Source organism: Macrobrachium nipponense, chromosome 2, assembly GCF_015104395.2.
Source record: "Macrobrachium nipponense isolate FS-2020 chromosome 2, ASM1510439v2, whole genome shotgun sequence".
In the NCBI taxonomy this organism is placed as follows: Eukaryota; Metazoa; Arthropoda; class Malacostraca; order Decapoda; family Palaemonidae; genus Macrobrachium; species Macrobrachium nipponense.
In genome coordinates this window covers 75,362,301-75,382,300 of record NC_087201.1, presented here as the reverse complement: position 1 = coordinate 75,382,300, position 20,000 = coordinate 75,362,301, and the positions used below count along the sequence as shown (strand labels likewise).

The 20,000-nt window shown below is 45.2% G+C and overlaps 1 protein-coding gene and 1 long non-coding RNA gene across 5 annotated transcripts in view; one reads left to right on the top strand and one right to left on the bottom strand.

Annotated features, from left to right (window-relative positions):
* Positions 1 to 20,000, top strand: part of LOC135220669 (glutamate receptor 1-like) — a 713,951-nt gene that overhangs the window by 129,005 nt on the left and 564,946 nt on the right. The gene's annotated exons all lie outside the window — the stretch shown is intronic.
* Positions 1 to 20,000, bottom strand: part of LOC135220670 (uncharacterized) — a 108,719-nt gene that overhangs the window by 87,567 nt on the left and 1,152 nt on the right. The window lies entirely within an intron of this gene.

Here is a 20,000-nt window from a genome sequence, read left to right as displayed (position 1 = left end):
AGTTAACAGGAAGGAGAGGTTCGAATGCTTTGACATCAAGAACTTCAGACTACGTCTAAGTTCCATATTGAAAGCTTCGATCTGGACATGCACAGTCAGTCCGTCTGTACTAAAGTCAGGTGACCGACCAGTTGACCAGTCAGACGAATCAAGGACAGCAAGGCTGTACCCTGAAGACCATAAGGCACTATTCTTCGCTGAAGGATGAGTGTCTGGACTGCCTGGGTGATTCAATCTAAGCAAACCTTGGGGGTGTATCAACGCAACCCAACGTCGTCAGCGAATCAACTCCTGACTCGAGCTTCTGGTGCCAGGAGAAAGGAGCGAGGAGCAAAAAGGCGATTCAGTCCCGAAGGAAGAATGCCTGACAGTCCAACCTGGTCTCATGTTACAACGATCATAGGGGGTGTATAAAACGCAACCGACTTCGTCAACAAGAAAACTCAGGGCTACTATATGTCGCCTGATCTCGCACGAGTGTCCCTGACTCCGAGAAAACAGGTGAGACAAAAAGATTGGTGAGCGAGTTTCGAGATTCCACAGAACTCAAAGATCGTGAAGGGCTTTGTTGTTTGACAGACGCAAATCTCTGAAGCCCAAAGGCCGTCAACAACATATTTGCATATTCTTTAATAGTTGTGATGCCAGCTTTATCCCATTCTTCAGACGGAAATGGAAGACGGTAATCTTATTCCTGTCAACATCTCGATAGTCTGAACGTAGTCAGACTCAGAGCGGAGAGGTTACAGGTACCTTTCGAGTTAGAGTAGACCGACTCTCTCGGAAAAGGTCTTGGAAAGTGAACTAGGAAGTATGTGACCTCTGTGAATCTAGGATCCTGAAGGCCAACATGGGGCGATCAGCGTCATTGTCGTTCCCTGTGACGTCATAAATCCTCTTATTACATTCCTAAGCGATTGAAAAAGGGGAAAAGAGACTAAACAATCCATCCCCGTTCAATATCATAGGATGGCGTTTAATGGTACCGATCCGGATCGAGAATAAGGGAGCAGAGAAGAAGCCTCTTCGTCCTCAACATATCGAAGAGAAGAATGAAAGGGGGGCGTCCCTAAAGTCTACACAACTCTCAACTTACTTCTAAAGAAAGATTCCACTCGGAATTGAATAGTTGCTGCCGTCGATCGAGACGGGATTCGTACGGACTTTTGCAATCCTGTAACGAACCTGTAGAGGATCGTTACATTCTACGCCTGTTGTTATATAGGCTCTTTCTCGTAAACTCGAACAAGGACCGAGAGAAGATACTTCTTAAGATATGAGAGAGCTGTGGAATATCAGAGTTGATCTGGACCACTGGTTCCCAAAAACTCGTTTCGAGGACTGGAGGGACTACCGAATCGCTTTTACTTCTTTCAGATTAAGATCCAGGACATCTGAAACCCTATCCAGATGTCCGGCACCTTCTTTCTATCACCTCAGGTGATAGACGCACTGAGAGATGTTCAGAATCATTCCTAGATCTAGAATAATATTTCAGTTTCCCGGTAGGAAAAAACTCTGGCTGAATTGCAGTCTATTCTGGGGAAACAAACTTCTTCAGGAAGGAAATGGTCCCCAGCAAGCTCATCCATTCCCTCCCCGAGTATGCTTACTTCCTAATAAGGCTGCGCTTTGCCTAAGAACAGGAGAGCAAATAAAGTGCAATGTTGCGGTAGACTCGTAGTTTCCGTACTGTGCGGTAACGAGCACCGAAAGGATTAAGAGATAACTCTGTTGAACATAGTAAGGCAAAACGAATGCAACGTTTATTCATTCACGTAAGAAATCCCCTCAATCTTAGGCTAAAGTCCGTGATTGTAGGACAGAGATACAGTTAGTCAGTCAATCCCGCAGGAGAGACGTAACCGTCAGCACAGAGATACGGTTAGTCAGTCAATCCCGCAGGAGAGACGTAACCGTCAGCACAGAGATACAGTTAGTCAGTCAATCCCGCAGGAGAGACGTAACCGTCAGCACAGAGATACGGTAAGTCAGTCAATCCCGCAGGAGGAGGAGAGGACGTAACCTACAGCGCATGACAGCGAACGATCTGTTACTGGCTCGGTTCGGTTGGACTGGAGGACAGACACAGCGTGACAGCAGCAGCAGCAGCAGATTACGAACGTCGTCTCTTACTTTATGTTCTGGGTTGCCAGCTACCCTATTCTACGAAGAAATAGGTCCGTTATTTTTTGAGCAGAAAAGACTCTCAAGCTGGTATATTTAAGCGAAACAGAAAACGCTAAATATATAGATGCGTTTTGTGTTGTCAGAACACTACCATACCACGGTAAAAGATAAATCGGAAACTCTGGAAGGCTGCAGGGAGGTAACGATTAAATGTCCTTAAAAAATAGACAATAGACGTCTCGGTTGCCATCCGAAGAGGTAACTACAGCAAGCGTATATGACTTGAACCAAACCAGAAGTAAAATAACGCAATGCAAAATATGAAATTATATCACAATAAAGTTTGTTCATACTTACCTGGCAGACATATATAGCTGAATTCGGAAAATACAGCTACATACATATCTGACAGGCAAGTTTCATGAACAAAACTTAAGAGAATCGAAGCAGTCAGCTCAAGCTTCTTATGTTATTGGACATAAGCGTTCATTGACGTAGTCTACAAGTCTATTTTCTTGTACGAGTCTGCGAATGACGAATGAGAGCTCTTCCGAATCTTGTCAATAAGAGCTTATTCGCTTATGCAATATCAAGTTAATGAGATGTTTGTCAATGACAACTAACCCATTTACGGGACAAAGAGATATTTTGTCAATGAGGGGATACCCACTTACTTGACAAAACGAAAGTATATTGTCAATGGGGGAAAGTCACTGAATTGACAAAACGTAATACAGGAAGTCGAGCATTTAATTTTTCCGATTCCCGTCTCAAACGAGGAAGGGGCAAGAATCCTGTTAAGAGACGGGGCTTACGGCAGGTAGAACGACGATGTTCCATTCGGCAGCGTAGTCCCGACTAGAAAACTAACAAAATCTATCATCTGAAAAACCCTTTCAGATGGGCTAAAAGCTTGCAAAATTATCTTGGGAAGAGGAAGAAACTCTCCAACCAGCTTCCTCTCCCGTATCACAACTAATGCCTGCTAAAGCTTAAAATTTATTGGCAGTATGGCAAAGGAAGTCCTGTCTTGCGCTTTCCTGAAGAGCGTCCTTTGGTGAGTGCCTTTGAAAGAATCCTACTGAACGTTGCCGAGAGTCCTGACGTGCAGGACATCGAGCCTTACATAACCCGTAACTGGCCTTATCGCAAAGTCCCTTTGACTGCGGTAGTGGCTACTTAAATTATTGGCAGAATGGCAAAGGTTGCGGTAGAGCAAACGAGATCTTCCCTTGAGCTTTCCTTAACTCCCATCACCTATGCGAAAAGCAATATTAATTGACAGAGAAAAACCCCACTTGAATTCACGAAACCCGATGTCTTGCTGGTTTCGAAAAGAAGAAGTTGTCTGTTCACTTTAAGCTTCCTCCGAAGCACTGCCTACTTCACATTCTTTGCAGGTGAGGTAGAAGGTATCGCCGAAGGTAGAGGTAAAAATTCTTTAGCCCAAATCTGAAACAAGAGCTTGAAGAGTTCAACAGAAACGTTCAGCCAGGCGACAAACACCTGGCGTGTGCTGTGCTGGGGCGCGCTCGGCGTCCACTGCGCAGCGCTCGGCGTCCCACTGGAGCGCGCGCGCTCGGCGTCCACTGGCGCGCGCGCTTGGGCTGCACCCGCATCCGAGCGCCCAGGGCCCCGGGTACATCCCGGTCTCCGAAAAGCTTCCTGGCTACTATGACTTCTTTTACGTATTTCTCGGTGGAAAGACGGACACGAGTTCAGGCGACGTACGCCTTCTTACTTCTCACTGCGAAACGCATAGACGAGAGAGAGAGAGAGAGAGAGAGGACGTGAAAGCTTCCTCTTCTATAAAGCTTCTATTTAGAGGGCGCGAGTCCTTCCGAAAGCTCCAACCCCTGCATGGGGAGGACGCTTCGGAGGACGAGAAGCAATCTTTCATTGATTCGTGCACGCGCACGCACTTGGCAGTCTGGGGATTTTCATCAGAAAACTGCCGAAGGCACGCCAGATCGGTGGGGGTTCCTTGTAACCCTCCTTAGGCTTTCGACATTTGCTCCCTCCCGGGTCCTGGGAGTCAAGCAGAGGTCCCGCCTAGAGGCGAAACGAGGCCGATCTGACGCACCCTCCATACACAAGGGGTTATCACTGCACTTCTGCACTTCACTTTTACCTCTCTAAAGCAAGCACTTTCGATTCTAAGTTACGAATCGAAAGAGTATCAGAGAAAGGGCAATTCCTCTACAGACACTGCTTAGGGCCTGAAGGCAACAATGCAGGGTTAGGAGTAAACAATTACAGAAGTAGCACTTCACAGCAATGAAGGAGAGCGAGCACCTCTCGTAGACATATTCATAAGCCCGTAGGCCATACTACAGGGTTAGGCAAAATAAAGTCTACAGGAAGTTTTAGCAGGTTCAATACCTGACTTTTGTTACTTGATTAATTGCGTACATACGAATCATACGTCTTCCTTACGGAATTAGACATGATTACTGATTAATGCGTACATACGAATCATACGTCTTCCTTACGGAATTACAAAGAATAGACAAAGTCTCACACTCCTTCCATGACAAATCTCAACAAAGAAGCATGACCCATACCCCTCGTGCATACCAAGTGCGGATCTACCGAAGCTTTCGGTAGCCACACCCTATCTTTGCAGACAACCCCGTCTGAAACTAGCCTAACTAGATTCAGATATTTTATGCAAAAATGAATCAAATTCAAATCAATTTAAGATAGCGTATGCCTAGCCACAAATCCAAGTAAATAATCAAAAGACAATTAGGATACTTAGCGCAATGAAGTTTCCAAAATCCTAAGACGGAGGTACTGAAAACATGGTATTTTCATTTTAAAATGATATTGTTATGATACAATAAAGTTTTATACATACTTACCTGGCAGATATATACTTAGCTATTTGACTCCGTCGTCCGACAGAAATTCGAATTTCGCGCACACGCTACCTGTAGGTCAGGTGATCTACTTACCTGCCGCTGGGTGGCAGGACTAGGAACCATCCCCATGTTCTATCATATTTTTTCTATACCGCCTGTCTCCTGAGGGGAGGTAGGGTGGGGGGTTATAACAATTTTTGTATATATCTGCCAGGTAAGTATGTATAAAACTTTATTGTATCATAACAATATCATTTTTATACATTTAACTTACCTGTCAGATAATATACTTAGCTGATTCACACCATTGGAGGTGGGAAAGAGACAGCTAAATATAGAATCAAACAGGAATCACAACTATCGTTGTAGGTAATAAATAAATAAAACCTTGGTTCCTACCTGTTTAGACTGAAGACTTCATGAATACAATCCAGGAGTCTAGACAGTCTCAAGATGCCTCAGCGAGATATTGATCTATGGCTAAGGAGTTCTTGTGGTTCTGCCAAAAGGGGTCTTACCCGCTTACTTGGTAGATCCTGGAAGGACTACGTCAAATGGGTGCTTATCCACTTACTTGACAAGACCTTATACAAGGAGCACAACATCGATCCCGATCACCTCAACCTATCCATGTTAGTTCTAAGATTGCAAGAAGTTATCCCCATAACCTCTTGCAAACGACCACAAACTCGAAACACCAAACATTCGCCTACAGTAAAGTACAAAATTAAAATTAAAATTAAAAAAAAATTAAAAAAAAAAATGTTTGTACAATCTAGTCAGTAAGACGTCTCTTGATTCCCCCCACTGATCCAGCTCGGACGTCGTGCGCCAGCAAGCATACTAATCAGCAGAAAAAACCAACAACTCGTCTCACAAGGTAGATCTATACTATCAAAATTTTGAACAAATACAAATTTTTTCTAAGGATCGTTATGTGCTCCCAGCCCCAGCACTGTATCGGCTGATACAAAAGGACCCAGAGAGAAACAACTTTTCGTATGTTACTTTAACGTCCTTGAGATAGTGCGATGCGAACACTGAATTACACTCCAGTAAGTCGCTTCCACAATGTCCCCTTTTTAAAAGACATGTTCTTCTGAAATGCTAATGAAGTGGCTACCGCTCTAACCTCATGAGCCTTCACTCGGAGAGGTCCTGAAAGAGTCTTCAGTGCAGTCATTATGAGCATCCGTAATAATGCTCCTCACAAAGAATGCTAATGCATTTTTGACATGGGTCTACTAGGATCCCTAACTGCGCACCACAGGCTTTGTTTACATCCGTTTAGTCATTCTTCTTCTTTAAATAGAACTTCAAAGCTCTAACCGGACATAAAGATCTTTCTAATTCCTCTCCTACCAGATTTTGAAAGTCCTTTAACTTCAAAACTCTTTGGCCAGGGTTTAGAGGGGTTCTCGTTCTTGGCCAGAAATAGAGTCTGGAAAGAACAAATTGCCGCATCACTCTTAAATCCTACTCGAGAATCTAGAGCGTGTATTTCACTAATTCTCTTCGCAGTCGCTAACGACAACAAGAAAAAATACATTTTCTCGTTAGATCTCTAAACGACGCGTTGAGAGGAGGTTCAAATCTACTAGATGATAGAAATCTCAAAACTACATCTAGGTTCCAGTTCGGAGTGCGAGGAAGAAAGGTTTTTGAGGTTTCAAAAGATCTAATAAGATCGTGGAGGTCTTTATCTTCTGCAATTCTCAAACCTCTGTTCTCGAAAATACGGCCGAAAGCATACTTCGATAACCTTTAATGGTAGAAACTGATAATTTTGATTCTTCCCTAAGGAAAATCAAGAAATCAGCTATGTTGGTCACAGAGGTATCGGAAGAGGACAGTTTATTCTTCTTACACCATCTTCTAAATACATCCCATTTTGATTGGTAGACCCGAATAGTTGAAGATCTCCGGGCTCTAGCAATTGCTTTGAAGCTTTGCTTGAAAAGCCTCTCGCTCTGACAAGTCTTTCGATAGTCGAAAGGCAGTCAGAGCGAGAGCGGGGAGGTTTTTGATGGTACCTTTCGAAATGGGGTTGTTGAGAAGATCTCTCCGGTGTGGAAGAGATCTTGGGAAGTCCACTGTCCAGTTCCTGTACCTCTGTGAACCAATCTTGAGACGGCCAAAAGGGAGCGATGAGTGTTAGTCTCGTCCCTCTTGATGCCGCAAACTTTCTTAACACCGCACTCCCTAACATTTTGAAGGGGGGAAAGGCGTAGGCATCTAGGCCTGACCAGTCCAGAGCATGGCGTCCACCGCTATCGCTCTCGGGTCTTCCACTAAGGAGCAAAAGTTCTCTATCCTTCTGGATAGGTAGGTGGCGAATAGGTCTATATGTGGACTGCCCACAGGGACCACAGAGCTTGACACACCTGAATGTGAAGGGTCCATTCTGTGGGGAGAACTTGGTTTAACCTGCTTAGCCTGTCTGCTCTGATGTTCTTCTCTCCTTTCACGAATCTTGTAAGAAAAGTCACTTTCTTTTCTTTTGCCCAATACAACAGCTCTTTTGTTATATGGAACAGAGAAAGAGAGTGAGTTCCCCCTTGTTTCTTGATATAGGCCAACGCTGTGGTGTTGTCCGAGTTGACCTGTACCACTTGACCTAACACCTGTGTCTCGAAGGCTTTTAGAGCTAGAAGAACGGCATAAAGTTCTTTGGAGTTTATATGCCAGTCTAGCTGATCCTTCCTCCATTGGCCTGATTTCTTTTGTCCCTAGAGTCGCTCCCATCCCTTCTCTGAAGCGTCTGAGAACAAGATTAGGTTTGGGTTCCGAACTTCTAGAGACAAAAGCCCTCGTTCTTTTCTAAAGGGGAAAAATCCACCACTTCAGATGATTCTTTACTTCCAGAGGAATACTGAAAGTTCCGAAAAACCTGTAAAGTTCTTCCGTTTTTCCAACTCCAAATTCTTCTTAGGAAGAATTGAAGAGGGCGAAGGTGGAGTCTTCCTAGCGAAATGAACTGTTCCTAGTGAGGAAAGGGTTCCCAGAAGACTTAACCACTCCCTCACCGAACTCCGTTCTTTCTCTAGGAAGCTCGAGATTTTTGTAATCCCCGAGCAATCCTTTCCTGGGACGGAAAAGCCCGAAAACCCCGAGAATCCATCCGAATCCCCAAATAGACTAAGTTCTGACTGGGGATCATCTGCGATTTCTCGAGGTTCACGAGTAATCCTAACGTCTTTGCTAGGTTCAAAGTAGACTGTAGGTCCTCCAAACACCGTTTCTCTGACTTGGCCCGGATTAGCCAATCGTCGAGATACATTGAGATGTGTATCCCTTCTAAATGAAGCCATTTGGCCACGTTCCGCATCAGATACGTAAATACCTGAGGGGCGGTCGATAGGCCGAAGCACAAGGCCCTGAATTGGAAGATTTGTCCTTGAACAACAAATCTTAGATATTTTCTTGACTATGGGTGAATCGGAACATGAAAGTAAGCATCCTGAAGGTCCAGGGATACCATCCAATCTCCCTGACGTAGGGAAGACAGAACTGAAGCTGAAGTCTCCATGGAGAACTTCTTTTTCTCCACGTACCTGTTCAGGACGCTTACATCTAGGACGGGGTCTCCATCCCCCCGAAGCCTTTGGAACCAAGAAAAGGCGGTTGTAAAACCCTGGGGAGAAAGGATCTTGCACTAGTTCTATTGCATTCTTGTCCCTCATCGACACCACCGTCTGAAGTAGAGTCTTGTTCAGTCCAGGGTCTTTGTAACTCGTCGACAAATCCTTTGGAGATGTTGCCAAAGGAGGTCTGTCTACGAAGGGAATGATGTACCCCTTCTGTAGGACAGACAGAGTCCAGGGATCTGCTTCTCTTACGGACCAGGCATCCAGACAAGTATTGGAAGTCTGGCCCCTACCTGTGCTTGGAGGACATGGCTGCTATTTGCTCTTTTTAAAAGAGCGGAAGGAAGACCTCCCTCGCTTGTCGAAGGGTCTTCTCTCCGAAGTTGATCGAGTTGAAGGGGGCTCCACGAAAGGGCACACTGGAGTCCGAGCCACCTTCTTCTGAGTCTTAACTGCAGGTCTACTTTTCTTTGTAGATTGTACAAGAAGGTCCTGCGTAGCCTTTTCCGACAAGGATCTCGCAACATCCTTCACTAAAGATGAAGGAAACAGATGTTCTGACCGAGGTGCGAATAATAGAGCGGACCTCTGAGAAGGGGAAACTCCTTTCGTCAGAAAGGAACTGTAAAGAGATCTTTTCTTTAACATTCCAGATCCAAAAAGAGCCGCTAACTCACCAGAACCATCTTGCACAGCCTTATCCATGCAAGATAGGACACTGTGCAAAGTTTCTGGATCTAGAAAATCTGGCTCACTCGTCTTCTTAGCCAGCACCCCAAGAGACCAATCCAAGAAGTTGAACACCTCTAAGACGTGAAAAATTCCCTTAAGGTGCTGATCTAATTCCGACATACTCCATGACGCCTTTGCTGAATTGAGAGACTGTCTTCTCACAGACTCTACAAGACTCGAGAAATCTGAATCTGCCGACGAAGGGAGCATCAATCCCATCGCCTCTTCTGTCTTATACCAAATGCCTCTTTTCCCCGTCAGTTTGGAGGGAAGGAGAGCAATAAACCGTTCTCAAAGTTTCCTTTTTAGAAAAAAGCCACGAATCTAAAGACTGGAGGGCTTTCTTCATAGAGATCGCCGGTTTCATCTTTAAGAAAGCCGAGGATTTCGGGGTTTTTGTGCTCGAAAACAGAGATCTCGGCGAACGGAGGAGCTGCAGGACTAAGAAGGAAATCACCGCCAAACTCCTCTAGAAGTAACGAGGCTAAAGAAAACCTTTATAATTGGAAAGTCCCTCGTTAGTTGAAACTTCTTCCTCAGAAATCTCTTCCAGTTCCAGGTTAGAAGGAGATCGCTCTTTCCTGACCGATTCTCTATCAGGAGAAGCCGCTCCCGTGGGAGGCGTCCTGCTTCTTGCTGGCGTCAACCGCTTAGGAGCGTCCTCGCGCTTGCCTGACGACTCTCTCCTGAGAGGCGTCCTGCTTCTTGTTGACGTCTTGCGCCTCGAAGCGTCCTGGCTCTTGCCTCGCGCCTCGCTCCTGGGTAGGCGTCATGCTTCTGGCTGGCGTCAACCGCTTTGGAGCGTCCTGACGCTTGCCTGACGACTCTCTCCTGAGAGGTGTCCTGCTTTTTGTTGACGTCTCGCGCCTCGTAGCGTCCTGGCTCTTGCCTGGAGCCTCGCTCCTGGGAGGCTCCTGCTTCTGGTTGGCGTGACGCGCCTATCTTGACGCTCGCGCCTGGCTGTCGTTTCACGTCTCGCAAACTCGACGCTCTTGTCTGGCGTCTCGTGCCTGCGTTTGACAGGAGAACGGATCCTGCTCGGCCTATGCAAGGCTGATGAATCCGATTCCAAATCAGAGGAAGACAAAATACTATGGCGAGTCTGAACCCTCGATAGCCTAGACTTCTTAATAGGCAGGAAATCGTCTTTTCCTTCTGGGAGGTCTTTATACAGAACTCCCACAGAGAAGTGATTGGAATCCTGCATAGTGCGAAGGATTCTTTTAGTCTCTTCATTATTGTCTACCCTCGGTTGTTTAATTACTGGATGGTCCTCCTCTTGAAAACGCTCAGGACTAGAAGTAATCCTGGGTTCATCCAAACGTCTTTTAAGGGGGCGAGAAAGATCCGCCGATCTCCACCCTTCTTTTAGGTGAGGAATTCTCCGAGGAGGAGAAACACTCACGCAGAACGCTTTTTCTGTAACGTTCTCTGGCATTCTGTGGCGATACAGAAAATGCCGAAGGGACGTCTGACTGTTTGGGATCCTCCACAAACCTCCTTACGGCTTTTCGACATCCTTCTCCTCTGGGCTTGGGAGCTTGAAAGAGGTCTAGGCCTGGGAGCGTTGTGTGAAGACAATCAGACGCCCCCTCCACTGCACTGGGGACACTTTTATATCACTATCCCACCCCAGCAGCTATAATCACACCTGCTTACCTTCATAGGCCGCCATTTTGGTTTCCATTTTCCGAAGGGCGGCTTTAAGATTCCCCGCTATCTCAGATGCCGAATCTGTGTGTTCTAATAAAGGAGCAGGTACATTAGATGGGGCAGTAAAAGGAGAAGAGGGTATAATATTACTAATAACCCCGCTAGAACTAGATAAAGGTTTGGAAGAAGACCTCCTCACCCTGTTTCTTTCTAACTTCTTCACGTATGAGGTTAGAGATTTCCATTCTTCCTCACTCAAATCCTTGCATTCGTTACAAGTATTACCAAAAGAACATTCATACATCCTGCATTTCCTGCAAATAGTATGAGGATCAATCGATGCCTTCGGCATCCTAACTTTACAACCCACATTCACACACATTCTCACCACATTTCCAGAATCAGACATCATGTTGAACAATCCAAATCAAAAATCAAAAACGGTCCACAATCGCGTATGCCAGTACAATCAATGCAAATACGTCACCGAGAAGTCCAAACGAAGATCAATTGCGATGCAAAATACGAATCCAGCCGGAGATACCCACAACGATGTTGCCAGTATGGCCGACAGAAAAAATATGATAGAACATGGGGATGGTTCCTAGTCCTGCCACCCAGCGGCAGGTAAGTAGATCACCTGACCTACAGGTAGTGTGTGCGCGAAATTCGAATTTCTGTCGGACGACGGAGTCAAATAGCTAAGTATATATCTGACAGGTAAGTTAAATGTATAAAAATAAGTTTTTAAATATACTTACCTGGTAGTTACATATATATAGCTTAATCCCGCCGATTCGTCGCGCGCACACAGGCAGAAATTCAAAATTCGCGGCTATCGCCGATAGACGGTCAGGTGATCATACCTGTGCTCCCTCTATGTAGGTATCTGGAACCATTCCCATTATCCTCAGAAATTCCATGCCTCTGTTCTCAGAGGGGAGGAGGGAGGGACCTTTTATATATGTAACTACCAGGTAAGTATATTTAAAAACTTATTTTAAAATGAAAATACCATTTTTAAATATCTAACTTCCCTGGTAGTTACATATATATAGCTGATTGGCACCTTTGGTGGTGGGTCAGAGAACCGCAGCACCGTTGGGAATTCGTAAAATTATTGATCGCTACAAATTAGCTGTACCAATAATCTGGTTCATACCTGATAAGGAAGTTGGCTTCGAAGTTTTTTCTGCCTCATTAGCCTGCATTCCTTGAGAGACCCAGCGATCCACCCAGGGGGCTGTAGAAAGTCTCTGTGGGGCTGTCAGACGGTCCTCGACCTTAACCTGACTAGACCACCACCCTTGCTATCCTGGCAAAGCCATGGACAATGAGCTGACCACCTGACCAACTAACACACTAAAACACACTCCATAAAATGTAACTTAGACTTTCACCCCAGACTGTGGAAGGTTGCCACAACCTTCACAGACAGCCTGTGAGGTCAAGTTCAGTAAAATGCAAGGGTATAAATAAGGTTATAGGTTAGAGACAGTTGTACCTCCAACTACGGCGCCGGAGGCAACGTACGGCCCTAGGGAACACCAATCCTCATATTGGGTCTGTACGGCTTTAAAGTAGCAATCTGCGAAGACTGACTGGCTTCGCCAGAATGTCACTTCCAAGATCGATTCCATCGACTTGTGTCTATACGCCATCGAAGTCGCCACAGCTCTTACTTCGTGCGCATTGACTTTGAGTATTGGGAAGCTTTTCTCATCAAAATTCTGGTGAGCTTCCCTTATTAAATCCTTGACAAAGACCGCCAGCGCGTTCTTTGGCACAGGTAGTGAAGGCTTCTTTACCAAGGACTAGATGTTGTCTGTCTGTCCTCTAAATTTTTGGTTCTATGTAGATAATACTTTAGGGCTCTAACTGGACAAAGTCCTTTCTCCTTTTCCTGTCCAACTAACTGAGATAACCCTGGTATGGTAAAGGATCTAGGCCATGGGTGAGAAGGATTCTCATTCTTGGCGAGAAAACCTACTTGCAGCGAGCAGACTGCATTCTACCCATTGAAGCCTAAATTCTTGCTAAAGGCTTGCAACTCTCCTATCCTCTTCGCTGTTGCCAATGCAACCAGGAATAGGGTCTTCTTGGTGAGATCCTTCCATGAAGCCTTGTCGAGGGGTTCGAACCTTCTCGAGGTTAGAAAAGTCAGAACAACATCCAAATTCCAAGAGGGGGTTGGGTTATCCTTACTCTTAACTGTCTCAAAGGACCTTATGAGGTCCGAGAGATCCTTGTCTCCCGACATGTCAAAATCTCTGTGACGGAAGACGGAGGCTAGCATGCTGCGTTATCCCTTGATAGTTGATACTGCTAGTTTCTCTTGGGTTCTTAAGTGTAACAGAAAATCTGCTAGTTGAGTTAGAGGTACTGAAAGAGGAAATGATGTTAATTCTGCACCATTTCCTGAACACGTCCCACTTTGACTGATACACCTTGATTGTGGACGTCCTCCTTGCTCTCGCGATTGCTCTTGCAGCTTCCCTCGAAAAGCCCTTCGCTCTGCCAGTTTTTCGATAGTCGAAGGGTAGTTAGATTGAGAGAGAGGCGATTTTGATGGTGTCTCTCTATATGTGGCTGTCTGAGTAGATCGTTCCGACACGGTAACGATCTGGGGATGTCTACTAGCCACTCCATCACATCTGGTATCCCAATGGTCTCATGGGCCAAAAAACGGAGCTATCAGGGTCATGCGGACGTTGTTCGATTCCCTGAACTTCTTCATGACTCAGTCTAGGATCTTAAATGGGGGGGGGAGGCGTACGTGTCTAGTCCTTCCCAATCCATGAGGAAGGCGTCTACTGCCACTGCTTCCTGGTCTGGGACTGGAGAGCAGTAAACAGGTAACCTCTTTGTTCTCTGCGTCGTAAAGAGGTCTATAGACGGTTCTCCCCACCGATTCCACAGCCTGCTGCATACCTCGTGATGCAGGGTCCACTGCGTCGTGAGAACCTGTCTTTCTCTGCTGAGGAGATCCGCCCTGACGTTCTTCTCTCCTTCTATAAAGCGAGTTAGAAGAGTAATGTTCCTCTCTTTCGCCCACAATAAGAGATCCTTTGCTGCCTCGTAAAAGGAGTCCGAACGAGTGCCTCCCTGCTTCTTTATGTAGGTCAACGCCGTGGTGTTGTCTGCGTTGACCTAAACTACTTTGATCTTGCCATAGACTAGAGATCCCGTCATTCCTTAGTGTTGCACGCCACCCCACGTCCGATGCGTCTGAATACAACACTAGGTCGGGGTTTCTTCTGTGAAGTTTGAAACCTTCTTGTAGCTTGTTGGTGTCGTGCCACCAACTCAACTGATTGTTCTGGAACAACCTATTGAGTCCACAACGTAAGCCGTAACTGAATCGGGCGCTCTGACAGCTGCCTACTGACAGCGTTTGGTAATGAGACAATTGTTTTGTCCAAGCATCCGAGCAAGTCACGTGATCTCTTAAGGCATGTGCCCAATAGGCGAAAGTCAATTGCCCTCTAGAGACCGAGGTTCTTAATGGCAAGACATTCTCATAGTAGTTGAATCTCAGCTAAAAACGAAAACAACATTATGTTCCATTGAAGACGAAGGTGGAAAGTGAATGCAAACTACGTCTTCACAGCCGAATCGTGAGAAGGATTCTCAAGGTTCTGAATCTGTGCTTATAAAGGACTGAAAACGCTAACAGCTATTTCATTGCTGTAAGGTGAGGGATTGTAATTGTAATGAAAGCGGGGCGGTCTCCAGTAATGAAAAACAGGGAAGTACTACTTCTCATGGGCTGATTATTTGGAAGTAGAGCTGGCAGGTCGGGGAGCAGGCGATGTCTTCCGTATATATCTGTCAATTCCGGGTGAACAATGAACAATTGCACCTCTCCGAATAAGAGATATTTTGACGACAAACTCAGATGACTGAAGAAAAAATTCCGCATTATCGCAATGCGATGCAGCGTGAGACTAGTAAAGACTTCTGTTACCGTGCGGTAAACATAAAGATGAAAGATTCCAGAATATATATCTCTTTTGCAAATTCTCGCAATATTCAAGGGGATGCAGAAGATGTCATTCATGTATGCGAGAATCCCCGTTAATCAGAGATGTAAGTCCGATATTGTTGGACAGAGAAAAGGTTCGTTAGTCAATCCTTGTATGGGAGACACACATAATCCGACCATGCATCTCGGAGAGCCAGCTGGAACTAGGTTGTCTTGCTGTAATCCCCTACTCAGTGGTTCTTGCTCACTCGCTATCCTGAGTTGCTAGGTAATCCATTAATCCATTCTTCGAAGGAATGCGTTCGGCTAGAATAATCGAGCGTCAAAAAAAAAAGGATCTATTATGCTCGAGGAATTATATTTAAACGAAAACGGATTTCGGTAAAAACAAAAAACTGAGGTGGTGGTGTTGTGACCATACCATAAGTATCTGAAAAATCGAAACTGGTAACTCCTGGGAAGATGCAGACAGTCCCGAATTGCAGTTCCATTAGAATACTAGCCGTCTCGGTCACAAACCGTAGAATTAACTACGGTATGTGACTAACCCCCGGACAATTTAACTGCTTAACAGAATCATGTCTCGAGGGTAATATACGTCGTGTATTTGTAGGTTTCTATACAACGAATTCCATCCTAAATTCTTTTCCCTTAGAGGAATGAGAATAAGGATTGGAAATCTACACCCTTCCTTCTCTATTCAAGAGAGTGAAGGAGAAGTTTTCCCCTAAGGAAAACTTCAATAGTGAAAACAGAAAACTCGAAGACGAAAGTTCAAGTCAAACTGGATATTCGCGTTCGTTCTTCTGTATTCCAGGGTTGGTCGTCTACTGAGAGGTATCCTTACTTCAGTAGCAGTTCTTCTTACAAACGCTAGAAATTCCAGGAATTCGAGCATTCGGCGAGATTCCCGATTATCCTGAAAACCATTATCGGGGATTTAGATATAAAGTCCTGCGTTGCCTTTTGGGCTAAGGCAGAGGAGACCTCATTCTTGAAGGAGGAAGATTTCTGGGTTCTACCCTTCATAAACTGTGAGGGCGGGCTCCGAGGTACAGCCTGCTGAAAAATATTCGTATATAAGTCCGCCAATATCGCAAGCAATCTTTTCAGATCCGCCGCATGAAGAGTTTCTTGCGTCTGCTCCTCTGATATCTCATCCAAAGTATTGGCGATTTCCGATGTCGAACGAGTGGGGGAATCACGCGCATCGTCTTACTTGCGTGCGTCATGCATGCGTCCAACCTGCTACGAGGGAGCATGCTGCGTGCGTCCTGCGTGCGTCCAGCCTGTTGCGAGGGAGCGTCACGATTCTTGTCATTTCCCGTCACACGTCCAGTAAGCTGCGAGGGAGCCTGCTTGCGTGCGTCATGCTAGCGTCTGCTTCGTCACGCGTGTAGGTTGCTGCGAGGGAGTGTCTAAGAGCGCTGCAACCTGCAGCGAGTCTTCGTCTTGCCGTCTGTTAGCGTCACGCTGTGCTAACTGCGGTTTTATCTTGTGTTTTATCGGTCGCGCTTCACCTGCTAGTCCATGCGACTTGTAGACATCAAACCGAAACGTAATGGACTGCTGAAGCTTTGACAAGAAAGTTGCTTGCAGTACCTCTTGCTGTTGGGGAATAACTGAAGGCGGCACTGCCCGCCCATCTACCGCTTCGGAGACACTAGTAGTGATCTTCTGTCGACGAGGTGGAGACGCTCCATGAGACACCTTCCAGTCTGGGGGAGGGGGAGAAGCATGCACCGATGTAAAGCAAACTTCTCCTTCTTTCGAAGAGCTGTGCGTCATGCGTCTCTGTTTCGGAGCGGATTCGTCGTCCTCCTCCGATAAGAACTTCTCCGGCGAGCTCCAATTACTGCACGACGGTTGCTGTAACGCTACGGGGGACTTGCGTCTCTTGAGGGGTCTTGACTCTAGCGGTTGACGCCAACCGCGTCGAGGTCTTGCATCATCAGACGAAGACGCAAGCACCGAAAGTCTCTCTTCGTCCGATATTCCTTACCTCCTGCCAAAGGGGACGGCCGCCTGTGCGACACCTTGCCTCTTATATTGGCAGGAGAGCAAGTATCCGAACACTTCCTCATCTCACCTTTCCTGTGGCGAGGGAGAGCGTCCTGGGATGCGTCAGCAGGATCGCTCGAGGGGACGCCCGCTCGCTTTTTAACATCTCTCACCTCCCTTCGCCGGTCGACATTCCTTCTCCCAGGGGTTGGGGAGCAGAAGAGGTCTAGGACTAGGAGCGTGACAGACACGAACGGGCGCACCCTCCACTACACTAACACTGTCACCAAATTTGCGATGCAAACTACGCAGTGTCTATTCAGTCCCCTTTCCGAAGAAAGGGATTGTATTAACACGCAAGCCGAACTAGCCGCAAAAACATTCATAGTCGGCTAACTTATCTACGACTCCTCAGGTGGGTCTGATACTCTTAACTTAGGGCTAGGCTCAGGAATATTAGTATTAGACAGGTTAGACAAGCTTGACTATCAGAAGAACTAGCTGATAGAACACAATACGATCTAGCTCTTCTAAGTAAAATCTAATTGCATCTTATAGTAAAAATACTTTTCATTATTTCTCAGAGAACGTTACACACTTATTCTATCTGCTAACAAATGTACATATCTGCTTCCTGCATTTGTTAACTATTGTATGAGGATCAAGAGTCGTATGGAAGCCGGGACTCGAAACCCTTAACTACAGAGTCGGCCATCTTGAATTCAGAAAACAAGAAAAACTGTAGAAGTCGGAAACTGACCAACTGAAACTTATTCGTGTGTAAAACAAATTAAGGATAATCTGATATCAGCGAAAGCCATTAAGTAACAAAAAAGTAAGCAATGGGTACTTCACCAATTGTAGTAAAAGCAAACCCAAACAAAGAAGAGCGAATTTCCAACGTGCTGCTCGAACGACGGCAGGGAATTTCTGAGGATAATGGGAATGGTTCCAGATACCTACATAGAGGGAGCACAGGTATGATCACCTGACCGTCTATCGGCGATAGCCGCGAATTTTGAATTTCTGCCGTGCGCGCGACGAATCGGCGGGATTAAGCTATATATATGTAACTACCAGGGAAGTTAGATATTTAAAAAGGTGTTTTCAGCACCGGCGACAGAAAAATTATGAATAGAAAATGGGAATGGTTCCTGATACCCGCCTCCCAGCGGCAGGAATGGGTACTAACCACCTGGCCGACCACTGCGTGTGTCGGAAGTTTTTAAAATTCTGTCGGACTTCAGAAAATACAGCTATATATATATCTGACAGGTAAGTTTCATGAACAAAATTCCATTTATTTTATCACACAGAACTAGGATGGTCTGAGTGGCCAAGAGGTATTTAGGAAGGACTCATTAATGCCTTTGGAGCTAAATGGACTGCATAAATTAGGAGCCTAATACTCCACAAACTTTTTTGATTAACAAGGGGTTATGAAAATGGACAAATAGTAAGTAAGTGAGGAAAAGGAAGGCCAAGCATGGCAGTGCTTCTTCAATCTCTTATGAGACTCTCTCCACCCTCTCCTAAACCCTCCAGGAACAGACAAGGCAGTTATACACAAAGGGATCAGAGCTGGGTCTGCTGGGGCAGCTGAAGAAGAAACAGCAGAATAGGTACTTATGTTCTTGGTTGGAAAAGCATCTGTCGAGATGTCTCCTAAAATACTTTAGGAAGGTCATAATGTGCCTTGCAGTCTGTTTTTCTCCTAGGGATGACTCAACTCAGTCATCTTTACAGAAATAGGAGAGGTGGGTTCTGAAGCAGGAACAAAGGGGTTAAGGGAACTGACATTGTTCCAGCTAAAGCAGCAGCCAGAGACTTATGTGCAAACCCTGCTTTGACCATGCAAGGGGCGAAAGGAAGGCTGGTGAAAAGCAGGGAAGAGTGGGTGAGAAAGTTAGTGTTTTGCCCTCTGAAGACACCAACAGTGCCTTTCTCAACTTGTGGTACCTGGCCAGTACCTCTTCACTGGGCAGGCAACTACAAAGTTCAGTCATATCCTCTGCAAAAGGCACAGCAAAAGTGAGTAAACAGAAACAATTAAAATTAATTTTAAAGCTGGAGAATCCTCAGGCTTCATCGTTATTATAATAATAATAACCATAATCATAGACAAGCCAGTCATTAGTCATCCAAAACAAGAAGTACTTTGTAGAATTTCAACAAAAACAACCATGGTGAGAGGGGTTAAAATCTGTTCATGAAAGTGGTGGCTGAAAAAGTGACTAGTTCAAGTGAGTTGAGGGTTCCCACACCTGTTACTCACCTGCCACTACTTAACCATATGTTTACAATGTTTTAATGATGAGGCCAGCCTCTGCCAAAGATAGGCTATAAGAAAGACAAAAGTTTGTATTCTCACTTGTATTTGGTTTTATGCTAGCTCTGAAAACACTTAAGCTACCGTTCTTAGGAGGTAAAAGAGATTTTAAATATGACATAGGCCTAGGCCTTTCTGAAAATTTAAATCCAGTTTTTAAGACTGAACAGTTAAGAACCACATATTAGGATGCATGTATGTTTTGAAAATTCAGATTACTGAAGTAAGTGATATAGTGGTCATAAAATTTTGACCTTTATTTCTGTCCAAACAGAAAATCTAACATTGAGGACCGTAGTTCAGTTAAAAAAAAAAAAAAAAAAAAAAAAAAACATTGACATCGAATAGGGTTTAGGATGGGGGGTGAAAAGGAAAGAACAAAAAACCTAGGTACTATATGTAAGCAAGCAAACATTATATGATATAGTATGATGCCTTAGGATGGAATAGTTTGACCCCTAAGGCAGGTAAAACGTGGTGCCTTAGAAGAAGTTGGGTAAAGGAGGGTTAAAGGTTATCATACAGACGAATATTTCACTAAATAATTCACAGCCAACTAGGCAGGTTAGGTAGGAGGTGATCCTGAAGGTCAGAGGTCAGGGTACACCCAGTTAAGTAGGATATGACTTCCTAAGTTAAGTTAGTCTTTGTAATCTCCTGCCATAATCCTTGTTTTGGGCTGTGCTCCTCATTTTTATTAGAATACAGGGATGTTTCTT